Below are 14,723 nucleotides of genomic sequence, written 5' to 3'. Positions count from 1 at the left end.
ACAGGTTACTCAGAACATCCCAGTCCTCACCATGAGGAGACAAGTCAGGGAGTTCCTGGGTGCAGTAGAATTCTGTCGTTTATGAATCCCCAGCTTTGCAGTATTGGCCAAGCCCCTCTATGAAGTCACAAAGGGGAGAGAAAAAGATCCCATGGACTGGGGGTCAGAACAGGGCTGTGATATTTGGACTCTTAAAAAGAAATTACAAGTTGCCCCAGCACTAGGTCTTCCTAACTTATCAAAACCTTTTGTGCTGTGTGTCTCAGAGAGGAGCAAGACAGCAATGGGTGTATTAACCCAGGATTTGGGGTCACGTCCTAGACCGGTAGCCTATGTCTCCAGCAACTAGATGGAGTTGCAAAGGGCTGGACACCATTCTTAAGAACCCTAGCAGCCACTGCCATGCTGGTACAAGAGGCCGACAAACTAACTTTAGGACAAGACCTAAAGTGCGGGTGCCACATGCAGTAGTGACTCTGATGAATGCCAAAGGACATCATTGGCTCACAGATGCCCGCCCCACTAAGTACCAGAGTTTATTATGTGAAAATCCAAGGCTAGTAGTAGAAGTGTGTACCACTTTAAATCCAGCAACACTGCTCCCAGTGAATGAGGGAAAGCCTAAACAATTGTTTAGAAGTGCTTGATCCAGTACACTCTAGCCAGCTGAACTTACTAGATCAGCCCCTAAGAAATCCTGATTGAGACCTGTATGTAGAATTTTTCCTTGATATTTAAGATCTTTGCCACCAGCAGTTAGGAGTCCTCTCTCTTTGTAAATTGCCCTAGGTACTTGGAGAGTGAGAAAGACAAAATGGAAATCTGTAAAGATATTCTTTTCCTTTCACTGAACTCTAAGGCTCGAGTCAGGGCAATGAGTTCTCCCCACTGAGCAGAATTGCCTTGGGATAGAGGCCACACCTCTATAGTTTCTTTTAGAGTTACTATTGCATACCCGTCTGCCTTTCTCCTCTTGAGCTGATGGAGCTGCTTCTGTCTACATACAGCTTCCAGTCAGGATTCCTTAGGGGCTGATCTAGTGACCTCAGAGCTTGGGAAAGGTAGAACACATGAATAGGACTCTGAATTTAGGGCTTAGCAAATTATGTCAAAAAATAGGTCTTAAGTGGGTATAAGCTTTCCTCTAATATTGTTTAAGGCTCAGTGCACCCCTTCCAAGAACATCGGGTATTCACTTTATAAGTATTATACAATAGGCCTCCCCTAATACTATGTAGTTTGCCAGGGACTCCCCCAAAATTTAGAAAAAACAGAACTACATAGGCAATTAAAAGCTTTAGGCAAGGTAACCAGTACCATATCCAAGTGGGTGCTAGACAGGGCTCTGATCAGTATGTTTTCCCCTGTCCATTCTTTTTTCCCCAGGAGACCAGGTGTAGGTCAAGAATTAGAATACAAGCCCTGGCCGGTTGGCTCACTGGTAGAGCGTCAGCCTGGCGTGCAGGAGTCCTGGGTTTGATTCCCGGCCAGGGCACAAAGGAGAAGCGCCCATCTGCTTCTCCACCCCTCCCCCTCTCCTTCCTCTCTGTCTCTCTCTTCCCCTCCCACAGCCAAGGCTCCAGTGGAGCAAAGTTGGCCCAGGCACTGAGGATGGCTCTATGGCCTCTGCCTCAGGTGCTAGAATGGCTCTGGTTGGGGCAGAGCAAAGCCCCAGATGGGCAGAGCATCGCCCCCTGGTGGTCATGCCGGGTGGATCCCGATGGGGCACATGTGGGAGTCTGTCTTACTGCCTCTCTGTTTCCAACTTCAGAAAAATACAAAAAAAAAAAAAAAAAAAAAAAAAAAAAAAAGAATGCAGCTTTCCTCCGACCTACGTGGAAGGGACCCTACACCATGATCTTGACCACTCCCACTGCTGCCAAAGTAGAAGGCATACCTGCCTGGATTCACATCAGCCAGCTGAAGCCTGCAGCCCCAGTGGAGATGCCCTCATGGATAGCAGAGACTGACCCTGCCAACCCTTGTGAGTTGACCCTGAGAAGGACAACATGCCCTGCTCCAGCCACAAACCGGGAGCTGGCTGGTCCATGTACAGCTGAAGCCTGAGGAATCGTGCCATGGGGTTCCTTATAATTGGACTATGGGGAAGGAGAGGAACTAGGGCAGAGGACTGTGAACTGTGTATCCATGTCATCAAGGAAGGCCAAAAGGTCTCCACCACCTTGCTTTTCTATAGCTTCTATGAGTGTGAGGGAACTCCAGATAAGGGACTAGAAAGATGATGAGTGGCCCCCAGAGCAAATAATCTGATACTATGGAACTGCCACCTGGTCAGAGGATGGATCATGGGGATTACATACACCCATTTATATGTTAAACCAGATTATCCAATTGCAAGTAGTTTTATAAATCATTACCAATAAGACTAGGAGAGCCCTAACCCTCCTTGCACATCAGCAAAGTAGATGAGAAATGCCATCTAAAAGCCTCACGTGCTCCGCTGGCTTTAATAAATCCTACTTCCTTCATCAAGTTGTCTGGGCATTTTTGTCCTCTTTTGATTCTTGCAATAATGCAAGTGGGAACCGCATACCAATGAGCAGGTGCCTGGTGGCCACAAGTGCAAAATGGCAGAGAAGCCCCTCGGTGATCACAGCAAGCATTGCCAGCACGACCTGCAGACCCTGCCGCAAACACCCTGCCCTGCCTGGGGCACCGGAAGACCCAATAAAACTATTTTTTCTTCCTCCAGCTCTGACTGTGGTCCTAAGGGCAGAGAATTCTTGTTGGGCAACAGGATTTGTTCAGTATCTGTTCTTTACCGGTTGTTAGATAAGTAATATCCAGGTGGGCATGCAATTTTAGGGTTTCTAATGAAAAGAGATCAAGCAGCAACAAAATATTATTGCTAATAATTATAAAGAAGATGAGATCTTTCACTTGTTCTTAACAACTTTTTCGGGGAAAGAGACATCAGGAATGGACAACTTCAGCAACTTGAAGTTTTTAACAAAATTCATTTTTTGATTGATTTTTATTTAGCGACAAAGAGACACATTGGTTTTTTGTTCCACTTATTTATGCACTCATTGGTTGATTCTTATATGTGCACTGACCAGGGATCGAACAACAACCTTGGCATATCAGGACGATGCTCTAACCAACTGAGCTACAGAGCCAGGGCCAGCCACTTGAGTTTTTAAAATGCCAGATTCCCCCTTCACATGGAGTTGGGACAGTTCCCCTGCTGCTCCTGCTGCCACACACGGTTGGGATGGCATTAATCCCCCCATTGCTCCCGGGGCCACAGCACCTGTGTGGCTTCCAGAAGAAGGACTTAAGAGTGTTTAAAAGACTGATTTCCCCCGTTTCTGAGTTTCACTGTCCGGGAGGGGAGTGACATCTCTCCCCCTGTTTGAACCATCAATTTAGATTCAGTCTGAGTAGAATCCTTGCTCTGTAACAACGTGAAAGCTTGTACATAAAATATCATGTCCCATTTACAGACCTTTTGCAAAAAAATTCTAATCAGTCATTGGCTTATAGCTGTAAGTTAATAGCTAAAATACGGACTAATGGACTCCCTGATGAAACCAAGACTGAGCCACTCATGTCAAAGAAAAACAAAGTCAAAAAAAATTATCAAGTTCACACAATCAGGTACTCTCAAATTAAATCTTGTTGTCTTAGAATCTTATCTCACACCTACTGATTCCCTGAAAGACCCCTCTAAGCTTTAAATGGCACAAAATCCAAGGGGCATGACTGAGGATTCACGGTGCATATCTGTTCAACTTACCCCATTGTGGAGCCTGTCAACTCCCTTGATGACCATTGCATCAACAGAGAAACTGTAGGGGGCTGATATCTTTTAGAGGGAGAGCAGGGAGCATCTCTGAGATAAGAGACTGTTGGCAGTTGCTGGGAAGTCCCTGGAGCCCCTGTCACAGGGTCAGCCTGCCCCAAGCAGCTGAGACACTGGACCAGCCATTGCTCCTCCCTGATAATGTGAGAATGAGGAGGGTTAGCCCTGTTGGTTCTCAGCCTGTGGCTGGTCACTCATTCTGGGACCACACAAAGGTCTGCCACTTGACAGCCTATAATGAAGAGACAGGGGCTGGTGGAAGGAAAGTAGGTTTATTCAAGAGCCAGCAGCTTGAGAAGAGTGGGGACTCTCAACACAAAGGCCATCTTAACAAAGGGGACATGTGCAGGGGTTTTGAGAGCAGGGAGGAGGGAGAAAACAACACAAAAGAAAGAAACCTAAACGAGGGGGTTGGGAGTTCTCTGTGAAGGGGATTACGTGCAAGTCAGTTAAGTGGTTGAAGGTCAGCAAACATCCTAGATTCAGAATGTCTGAAGGTCAGAATCTGCTCCTTTTGAAGGTAGTTTCTAGAATTCTAGAGCAAACATGTTGATTTGCAGTTGGGTTAGTTAGAAGGCCATCTGAAAGGCACAGTGAACAGGAGACGAGCCAAAAACACGAGGCTTTTGTGTTCCAAAAGGAAAATTTATTTTAAAAGCACCTGGATCCTGGATACAAGTGTGCTGAGACCAACAAAAGGGTATCAGTGCTGAACTGGGGGAGAGGGCATTCAATATAGGGGTTACTTGCTGTCACGGGGTTGCCTGCACTTGGACATGCTCAGATTAGCATGTCGCGGTTTGTGGCCTTGATCACTGACTTGATCATGAGCAGGAGGAGGGGCTTCAGCTGCAGAAACACAAGTTCTTTCTGGTATAGCACAGGCTTGGAGTCCTTGGTAAATTTTTAAGAGTCAAGAGGTCAGAAATCTTCCAGGAACAGCTGGGTCCTGGGGCCTCTGGGTCTTGGCTAGGCTTTCACAACTATGGTGATTGAAACTCCCCTAATGGTCAGGTCCTTCCCCAATGCAAGCTTTCCCTGACATTCCTGCAAAGGTAAACTTTTTGCCTCATTTTGAAGTGAAGGCCAGGAAGCCATTCAGCGAGGGAATAGCAAGCAAATAAATGACCTACAACCTCAGAGTGGGGGACGAGAATTTTCTGGTTTGAGCCCTGGGAAGAAGTTGGGTGAGGGGCAATTTGAGTTTTACAGGGGATAATTTAACCTAACACCATCATGTACAGAAATAATGTTACAAGAATGGTGGCGTGGGTTACAAGTCCCCACTGTCGACTTTTTAGTTCATTTCCATGGAAGTTTCTGTGGATTTTTAATAAAACTTGTGAGATACAACTTTTGGTCTTATTAGGAGAAGTTTCAAGACAACAAAAGCCTGGTTCTTTTTTTTTTTAATTTATTCATTTTAGAGAAGAGAGAGAGAGAGAGATAAAGAGAAGGGGGGGAGGAGCAGGAAGTGTCAACTCCCATATGTGCCTTAACCAGGCAAGCCCAGGGTTTGAACCGGCAACGTCAGCGTTCCAGGTCAATGCTTGATCCACTGCACCAACACAGGCGAGGCAAGCCTGGTTCTTTTAGTCCTGAATTTGAAATTTTATTATTATTAAGTGAGAGGAAGGGAGACATTGAGACAGACTCTTGCATGTGCTCTGACTGGGATCCACCTGACAACCCCTCTGGGGCCCGATGCTCAAATCAATGAGCTATCTTTACCACCTGAGGCTGACGCGCTTGGACCAACCGAGCCATCCTCAGCACCTGGACCAATGCTCGAAACCAGCACTGGCTATGGCAGGGGAAGAGGCAGAGAAGGGGGAAAGGGTAGGAAAGAAGCAGATGGTAGCTTCTCCTGTATATCCTTGCCAGGAATTGGGCCTCAGAGGTCCATTTGCTGGGCTGATGATCTATCCACTGAGCAAGCCAGCCAGGGCCTGAAATTTTAATTTCACTTCTGCCATTTTCTACAGAAGGTAGCTGGAGACCCTCTGCCCCAGGGCTTGAAGAAAGGAAAACAGGGGTCTGTCAGGGGCATTTCCCCTGTTCCCTACTATCCAGTTTCCCTCAGGGGGTCGGACTTCCCAAGGAGCATCTTGAACATCACAGCAGCTGAAGTGCATCTGAGGTGTGCCGGGCTGTTGGTGAGGTTAGATGACACCTGCCAATCAGAGGCAGGGCTGGCCTACCACCCAGGTATCCTCTGGTCCCAGTCCACACCACTCCTGTGGGCCCTGTCTGTAGGAGCTGGCCTCCAGAAAGACACCCACGTGACACAGACTTCTTCTAGTTCCCCAGGCAGGCTGCTCCCTATGATATTTGTCACTCAGCTGCCACTTTTGCGCATTTGTTGGGATCCAACCAGAACAAGTATATACCGGTGTCTCAAACCTGAAAAGGTATAAAATTAAAATAAATGACAAACAGGGACTTATACACACACACACACACACACACACACACACACACGTATGTATATAGTTTTGGGAGGATGCCATGGCAAACAGTCTCTACTGTTCCTTAGCCATAACCCTGTGCTCCCAGAAGCACATCCACTTTTATTCATAGATAAAAATGTGGTCCATCAGCAATTCAATTAAATTTCCAAGGAAACTCTAAAGACAACCCACACCATACCTCCAAATCTACTTTACACTAAAAAGAAACTATTTTCCAGCTTCCTCCTGAGAACATGGGTGATACAAATGAGAATCAGGTGCAGCTCTTTGTTAACTAGGCAAATGAGGTGGGGTTTGGGCCTAGCACCTCTGTCCAGATTGCAAAAATACCCTGTTTACTTATTCAGACCCCAACATATCCCCCTTTTTACTTTTATTTTTTTTAAACTTCAATTCATGTGCTGTGATTCATATTCATCTGAATTCCCATGTTCTGATTTAGAGGCAGACTGGAAAACTATAAACTAAACAACAAAATTAAAATAGCCAATGCTAACAGATACTATAACAAGTGTCCTAATACAATTAAGTGATTAGATTATCAAGCAAAGTCTTAACCAATACAACAGGATCTATAATAAAATTCTTACAGTCTTAAATGTCCTTAACATGTTAATGTAATTTCACCAAGTCAATGTTGACACCATCATCGCTTCATATTATTTGTAAATGTAACCCAACCCCACTTCAGTCTGAGAACTGTCCCAAAAAGCAGGAATCACACACAATCTGGAAAAGTCCACAAGGCACTGGAATTCTGGTCACATTTCCACACTTTGAAGCTAGAGTCCAAATCCAATGACCACTGCTTCTAGCTGGTAATGATTCAGGTAGACTGGTAAAGCCATATACAGCACATATGGAGATGGAGATTCCATTTTCTTTAAACTGGAGAGATGAACCCAGGTGTCTTTCCCTGGAGCTCTGCAGCCGTGGTGAGGTGAAGAGAACCTTGGGATAAACTATGCTGGGTGGCAGGGGTAAATTCATCTAAATTAGGAGCATGTCCCAGCCTAAAATAGGCATGGGGCATTAAGGCAGAAGGAATAAAATAAACACTATATATTAAACAAAGCAGCAGAAAATAAAGACTATCAACACCCACAGAGATCTTTGAGGGATGAATAAAAATCCAAATATTTAGGCAAGGCATAGTAAGTGGCCCTCATGTCCACATGAAACGAGATTAGTTTACCTGCTACTTGGAAGAAATACCCTAGGCCTGTCCATGGTGATGTGAGATGGGGCTGACAACCCTGGGCACCTTTAGCCTTTAGTGGCAAGCCCCAGTAGGCTGGGCAAGGTTAGGTCACAGGTGGCTAGAACAGGGCTAGAAGAGAGTAACCCTTCCTTAGAGGAGTGAGAGGGCAACTTACCTTCCAGTGTCCCTTATTTTCCACAGCAAAGGTATATCCCTGGTAGGAGCAGAGAAGCCTGGCAGGCTTTAGCTCAATGACCTTCCTTTCCACTCTTGAAGCAGGGCCCTGATGAGTCCTATGAGGCTCCTTTGGGGCATTGGGGCCTTGAAGGATGTATGCCAAGAGCTGGTATTTTTCCTGATCTCTTTTGGGCTTTGTCTGCCTTTTCTTTTCCTCTTGGTCATTACAGACCTTGAAAGCCATGCTCAGAAGATCTCGCTGAGGGTTTTGAGGGTCCACATCTGTCTATACAAACTTTTTCTGTATATCTGGAACTATTTAGAAAAAGACAAAACAGTGTTACTAGCTGGATCAAATAAAAGAGGGTAGAAGTTTGCAAAAGAAAGATGTTTGGCATCTCCTGTACATCAGCATTCAAAAGAAATTCTTCAGGTCTTGGCCGGTTGGCTCAGTGGTGGAGCGTCAGCTTGGTATGCAGGAGTCCCGGGTTCGATTCCCAGCCAGGGCACACAGGAGAAGCGCTCATCTATTCTCTACCCCTCCCCCTCTCCTTCCTCTCTGTCTCTCTCTTCCCCTCCTGCAGCCGAGGCTCCACTAGAGCAAAGTTGGCCCAGGCGCTGAGGATGGCTCTATGGCCTCTGCCTCAGGTGCTGGAATGGCTCTGGTTGCAACAGAGCGATGCCCCAGATGGGCAGAGCATCGCCCCCTGGTGGGCATGTCGGGTGGATCCTGGTCGGGCGCATGCGGATGTCTGTCTGCCTCCCCGTTTCCAACTTCAGAAAAATAAAAAAAATAAAAAAATTAAAAAAAGAAATTCTTCAAAGTAAATAGATTTGCAGGAGTTCCAGGACATGACTTCCCCCCCTCTTTTTTTTTTATATTATTTACAATTGACCCTTAAACATTTGTTGAGTATACTCCACAACACCTTGACCTCTAAAGCTGCAAGAATCACCCACCTCAATGCCAACCTCCAACAAAATACAGCAAATGCACTTTCAAGCAACATTCCCACACCCATCAAAACACTTCTACCCAATCAATCATCAGGCAATTCAAAGAGTAAAAAAAAAATTTACACCTTTGTTAAGCAAATCCACCCTGCTTCAAGTGTTGCAGCTGCAGCAACTTTATCTTGGAGCAGTTTGGCCAAATTAGGAAGTCTTTAGAATCTACATTTCATTTTACCTAAATTTCAATGAGCGCACTTTACTTGTTCCAATTAAATTTTTAAATTTGTTGGGATGATATTTTATTTTTATAATATTAGAGCTGGCATTTCCAATTTTTGCATGTATAAACTTAATTCAGGCCTTGAAGACAGACACATTAGACATTAAAAAAGACTTCACATACAATTACACAAATCAAGAGTGAAACCTGAGATTTTAGAGATTAGAATGTGGCCTGCTTGATCTTATATAGGACTATTTTAATAGGTACATGATAAGGATAAATACTAAACAGAAATCTCTTGAAATATCTCAAGTTGGCCATATGCGATTTTTGTCTAGGCACATCCAAACAGGATCCCCCTTCACCCTCTTTCCAGACATGGAACAGGAAAGAAATAAAATGATCTAGAGCATTAAAGAAAATAAGATAATAATACAACTCTAAGAATTATCCCAGTCTTCTAATTATTCTCAACAGAAAAAGGGGATGAAAGCATAGTAAAATAAGTCATACACAATTGTTCTTGTAAAGTGAGTCTCTCACTCAGAATCGTGGTGTCTCACCAATCATCAGGAATCCACTGAGGAGCTTCAGCAGACCTGACTAACAGGGACTTAAAGACAGATATATATATATATATATATATATATATATATATATATATATATATATATATATGGGTTTGGGAGGATGCCACGGCAAACAGTCTCTACTGTTCCTTAGCCATAACCTTGCGCTCCCAGAAGCACATCCACTTTTATTCATAGAAAAAATGTGGCCCATCAGCAATTCAATTAAGTTTCCAATGCAACTCAAAGACAGCCCCCACCATACCATCCAAATCTACTTTACACTAATAAGAAACTAGCTTCCAGCTTCCTCCAGAGAGCATGGGTGAGACAAATGAGAATCAGGTGTAGCTCTTTGTTAACTAGGCAAACGAGGTGGGGTTTGGGCCTAGTGCCTCTGTCCAGATTGCAAAAATACCCTGTTTATTTATTTGGTCCCCAACACGGGTTCCTTTTCTTCTCTGCCTCCCTCTACATGACCATCAATACCCTACTGGGGAACCCATCACACCCCCAGACACTGACCCCAGGCATGCTTTCTCCCCACTAGCAATTGAGAAGGGAAGGGGTGGCAGGTCAGGCTGAGACAAGGTTAAAAATCACGTTTGTTTTCTACCATCAGAGGCAGATACAATGAGAGGGGACCCTAATGACAACATCCTTAACCTAAGTCGTTCTTAGGGAAGTGCTTCTCCTGGGCCCCATGTCCAGTACCAGGTGTAGGGGCTGCGTCTGACCAGGCCTTGCTCCGGGATACCCCTCACCTCTGCTCTAATTCCCACCACGAAGTTCTCAGGAGGCTCATTCGTTGGGATTCAAGAGCCCCTTACTGAGGAGAATAAAAGGTCTGTTCGTCGTGCCCCCTCCCTCTTCCTACTTGCTTTCTCCTCTCCAGCCCCACAGCTGCCTCCCCACATGCCTCAGAGCCATTGCTGTGTCCTGACCTACCACGCACAGCAGGTACCTTAAAAGTCACTATGCCTGTCCCCTTTATGGGCTGTGAAGTCACCTTGTCAACATCCCAAACTGCTTTGCTATCATCCTTTAAGGACTGACCCCAGTGACCAGGACGCTGAGGGGTCACATGACACAATGAGGCACAACCTGCCCTCTGGAAGCTTTGCTTCTATAGGGGTGCAGAGAAGAATGTGAGGAAATGTGATGTCAATGCCAGGAGAGGTGCCCCCTGGGACAGCGTGCTGCAGGGCACAGAGCAAGGAGCACCACGTGCTCGGGAGATGCCAGGAAGGACCAGGAAGGGAGCTGCAGACTCTGGGACCCACCTGACAGTGACCTGGAGATGGGCCTGGGCAGTGACCCCGGAAGGGTGAGGGCCGGCAGGAGGGGACACAGGGCTGAGGGAGGCTGCTGGAAGCATCTGTCCCTGGCTGGAGTCCGCCACGTGCTCAGATGGGTGCTCCCCTTAGGAGGCGTTTGTGAGTGTCCTCAGATGCCTTCTGGATGAGTCTCAGGCCCTCCCAGCAGGACTCGTCCTGGGGCCTGTCCTCCGCACCGTGGCCTGGGCTGGCCACCAGTCCTGCCCGTCCCCGAGCAGGGTTTGCCCGCAGTGTCGGTACATCTCGTTGCTGTAGTGGCGGCCCTCGTGCTCCCACAGGACCACCCCGACCTGCCGCAGGAGCTCCTGCAGCTGGGCCTCCTGCTCCGCGCCCTCCGCCCTGTTGTTGAAGCCACAGTGGCGGCGCCCGCAGACAGCGTCCAGCCAGGCCAGCTCCCGGTTGTCGGTCTCCCGCAGGTACTCGTCCAGAGAGCCACCGTCCAGGTCCTCCTTCCGCGTGAACACCAGGACGGTGTAGGCCAGGATGCCCACTCCAAAGACCTCCTGCAGGCGCCGGACCACCTGCTGGTCTTCCGCGGTGAACCAGCCCAGCTCTGTCACCAGGAGCACCGCGTGTGGCCCTAGGGAGGAGGAAGAGGCGATGGCCTCACAGCAGCCGTGAGCGGATACTGCTGCTGGGAGCTGCAAGGAAAAGACATCAGGCATGTCAATCACCTCCAGTGTCTCCCTGGCCCAGTCTCTGGTCCCGCAGCAGACGGCCTGGTCACTGGTTTAGCGCTGAGATTGGACGTGAACACCTCATCACCCAGGATGCTGTTCCCTGTCACGCTTTTCCCGCTGCCGGTTTTCCCCACCAGGAGGAGCCTCAGCCTCTGGGGGGTCTGCTCCTCCGCCCTCGGACCTGGAGTCTCAGGAGAAAGCGGAGGGAGTGGGTTAGAGCCCAGGCACCCCATACAGCCTCATCAGCGACCTCACCCCTGGATATGCTCCCTGACCTCAGGGGCTGGTTGTCCTGGCAGGAGGGACAAAGTTCAACATCTGCACCATGGACCTGCCCGGGGCTCACATTCTTCTCTTTAAACAATTTTTTTTTGTATTGCGATAAAATATGTATAACATAAAAATCAGTGTTTTAACTGTTTTCAGGTATACAATTCAGTTGCATGAGTGCCTTCACATTGCTGTGTGGTCATCACTCTTATGCATCTCAAGAACTTTTGATCACCCGGAACCGAAACTCTGTCCCCACAAAATAGTAACTCCTCATTCTTTCCTCCACTGAACCCCTCTACCCAGCAGTCTACTTTCCATCTCTATGAATTCTCCTATTCTAAGGGCCTCAGATAAGTGGATATCTGCACATATGACTTTCTGTCTCTGTTTTGTTTCAATTAGAGGAGTGTTTCCAACATTCCGTTGTACTGTATGTAGCGTGTGTCAGAATTTTCCTCTTTTTCATGGCCAAGTAATATTCCATTTTACTTATGGACCACATTTTGTTTATTTATATATGGACACTTGAGTTGTTTCCACTTTTGCTATTGTGAATAAGGCCACAGTGAACATGAGTGTACAAATATCTGTTTGAGTCCCTGTTTTGAATTCTTCATGATGTGGCCCTGTGTGGTCTTGTCCTCAGGTGACTGACCACATCACCTCCATCAGCTTTTCCAACAGAGAACATGGGGATGGTAGGACTTAACAGCCAGATCCCCAGCTCTACAGCACAGGGGCATACTGTGTCCACATTCTTAGGCTACATCCTTGACATTTGGGCTGAATAGTCCCACAAAGCAGAATACAGGAACCGTTAGCCAACAGAAGACTTTTCACTGCCAAGCTAATATTGAAAAACCTAATGGTGAGATTTTAGGAAGAAGGGGCTAAAGGAGGGGAAGAGAGTTCCTTCACCTCGCCTTTCAGATTTATGACCCAGAGCACATAGAGACCCATCAAAGGGCTTCTTTGGTTTCCAATTCTGTCCCTCACTGGCAACACTGATGTGTCTGAGTGACAGCCCTGACCCTCCCAGAGGCAGGACTGGCATCCTCGGCTGGCTGACCCACCAGCCAGTTCTGACTGAGGATGCTGGCTCCCTCCAGTCCCCCAGTAGGCTCTGAGAGGACTGTGAAGGTGGTGTGTTCACTTCTGCCTCCCTGCTGATCGGAAGCTGGCTGAAGACAGGAACACCCATCTAGGCAAGCCTGGAGCCAATTCACCCCAAATCTACTGCTGCATCTCAGAAGAGGGTTTTAGAAGCAATATTTAACCTCGATTGCCACAAGAAAGGGCAAACCAGGTGTCAGCACCTGTGTTGGTAATTTTCCCATGAGGTTTATTAATATGGCTCTCTCCCAATGACTCAGGCCACTGACGTGCATCTAGTGAGAAAGTCATTTGTGTTCAAATATATAATGAAGCACAAGTCATTTCTTCTAGTCAGGAAAAGGATGGGTTGCCAGCACTCCTAAACTCTCTCTCCCCGGGTTAGACAGAGGATGGAGTTCAGCCCATGATTGTTAAGCGCCTGACCCTGATGCAATAGCTTAGGGGGAGAACCCCTGAGAAGGCCCAGCCCAGGTCTGAGGCTGCTGCTCAGTCACATGGTGCTCGCAGCCCCTGTGACCTTGAACGCTGCCACATATGAATGTGCTGGGAGTCCCCACAGGGCCTGTTGGCTTGCAAGCCTTCACCAGGGCAGGTCATCTTGTCACATCCCCTTCCTGAGGGCATGACTGATGCCCTCTGTCGCCTCCTTTCTCCCACTGTGCCTGCCAGGGGCCTTTCCCTCTTACTGGGTCAGGGTAGGCCAGGCCCCACCCACAGGCTCTCTGATGGGGGCATCCTGACTGTGCAGTGCCCTGCTGCCTCTCCTAGCGCACCCCCGCACCTCACAAGGCTCTGCCAACACCTCTCTCAGGTCCCCGTACCCTGGGAAGTCGTTTCACCTTCAGACACGTCTTGTTCAAGGCACTGGGGCAGCACAGCTATGGGTCTGTCCAGGGGGGTCAGCTCATACTATTCCTCCACCTGGAGAAATAACAGGTCTGCCTGATGGTTCAACCGAGTTTTAAGAGACTCCTGAATTTGCCATTTTCTTGCTAGAAGGAAGTATTTTGCATTGCTTTGCCTGGGGGTGGACTGAGTGAGGAGAGGGGAGGAAGGCCTGAGACATTCTCTACCTCCTTTAGGGAATGGTTTCTCTCTCTCTCTCTCTGTCTCTCTCTGTCTCTCTCTGTCTCTCTCTCTCAATTCTGTGTCTGTCTGTCCCATCCTTCTCTCTCTATTTCTCTCTGTTTGTCTCTCTCTCTCCTCTGTGGTCTCTATCCTGAATTTATACGATTGCACGGGTAAGGTGCAGTCGCCCTGCAGCCTGAGGAACGGATGGTATACAGGTTGACCGCAGGTCCGGGGCTGCCCTGTGAGGAGGAGGAAGGGGCAGAGATGCAGAAGCAGGTCTGCAGTCGTGTCCCGGGGCGCTGGGGAGATGTCCCGGGGCCATGGGGAGATGTGTGGCCAGCAGTGCAGAGGGCATGAGCGGTAGGCTGTGATGTGGGGCTGGCTGCAGGTGCTGGGCGTCCTGGCGCCGGGGCCGGTCCCTGGGGAAGGTCTGGCAGTGAGGATGGTGGAGGCCCGGGTAGTTGGGAGGGCACTGTGGTGAGGGGGCCAGTAGCCTCGGCACAGGAACTTCACAGTTTGGAAACACTCTTGACCGGAGCCAGGAGACTTCAGTCCCATTTCCATGACCATCAATTAGCATGGTCACCCTGCCTGAGTCTCAGTGTCCCCATAAGTGCGAATTCTGGTCCTGAGCTAGATGTCCCTGTGCTCCTTATAAGATTCTAACACATTTTATGACATTTTCTAAAGCAACTGCTAGTCTTGGCAAAGAGGGTCGTGTCACCCCACCAGGAGCTCCCGTCCTCCGCCTGGTGACAGAGAAATGTACCCTGCTGTGACCCGTACTGCCTCATAGTTCCCTGCCCCATCCTGTGTGTCTGCTCG

General features: G+C 48.0%; 2 pseudogenes; both read right to left on the bottom strand.

Moving 5' to 3' along the window:
* The window catches only part of LOC136318270 (GTPase IMAP family member 4 pseudogene), a 32,190-nt pseudogene extending 24,271 nt beyond the window's left edge, over positions 1 to 7,919 (bottom strand).
* Positions 7,920 to 10,419: 2,500 nt separating this feature from the next.
* On the bottom strand, positions 10,420 to 13,736 carry LOC136318269 (GTPase IMAP family member 6-like; annotated as a pseudogene).
* Positions 13,737 to 14,723: the final 987 nt, after the last annotated feature.

This window comes from Saccopteryx bilineata, unplaced genomic scaffold, assembly GCF_036850765.1.
Source record: "Saccopteryx bilineata isolate mSacBil1 unplaced genomic scaffold, mSacBil1_pri_phased_curated manual_scaffold_23, whole genome shotgun sequence".
NCBI classification, from domain to species: domain Eukaryota; kingdom Metazoa; phylum Chordata; class Mammalia; order Chiroptera; family Emballonuridae; genus Saccopteryx; species Saccopteryx bilineata.
Note: the sequence above shows the minus strand (reverse complement) of the source record. Positions and strands in the feature narration are given on the sequence as shown.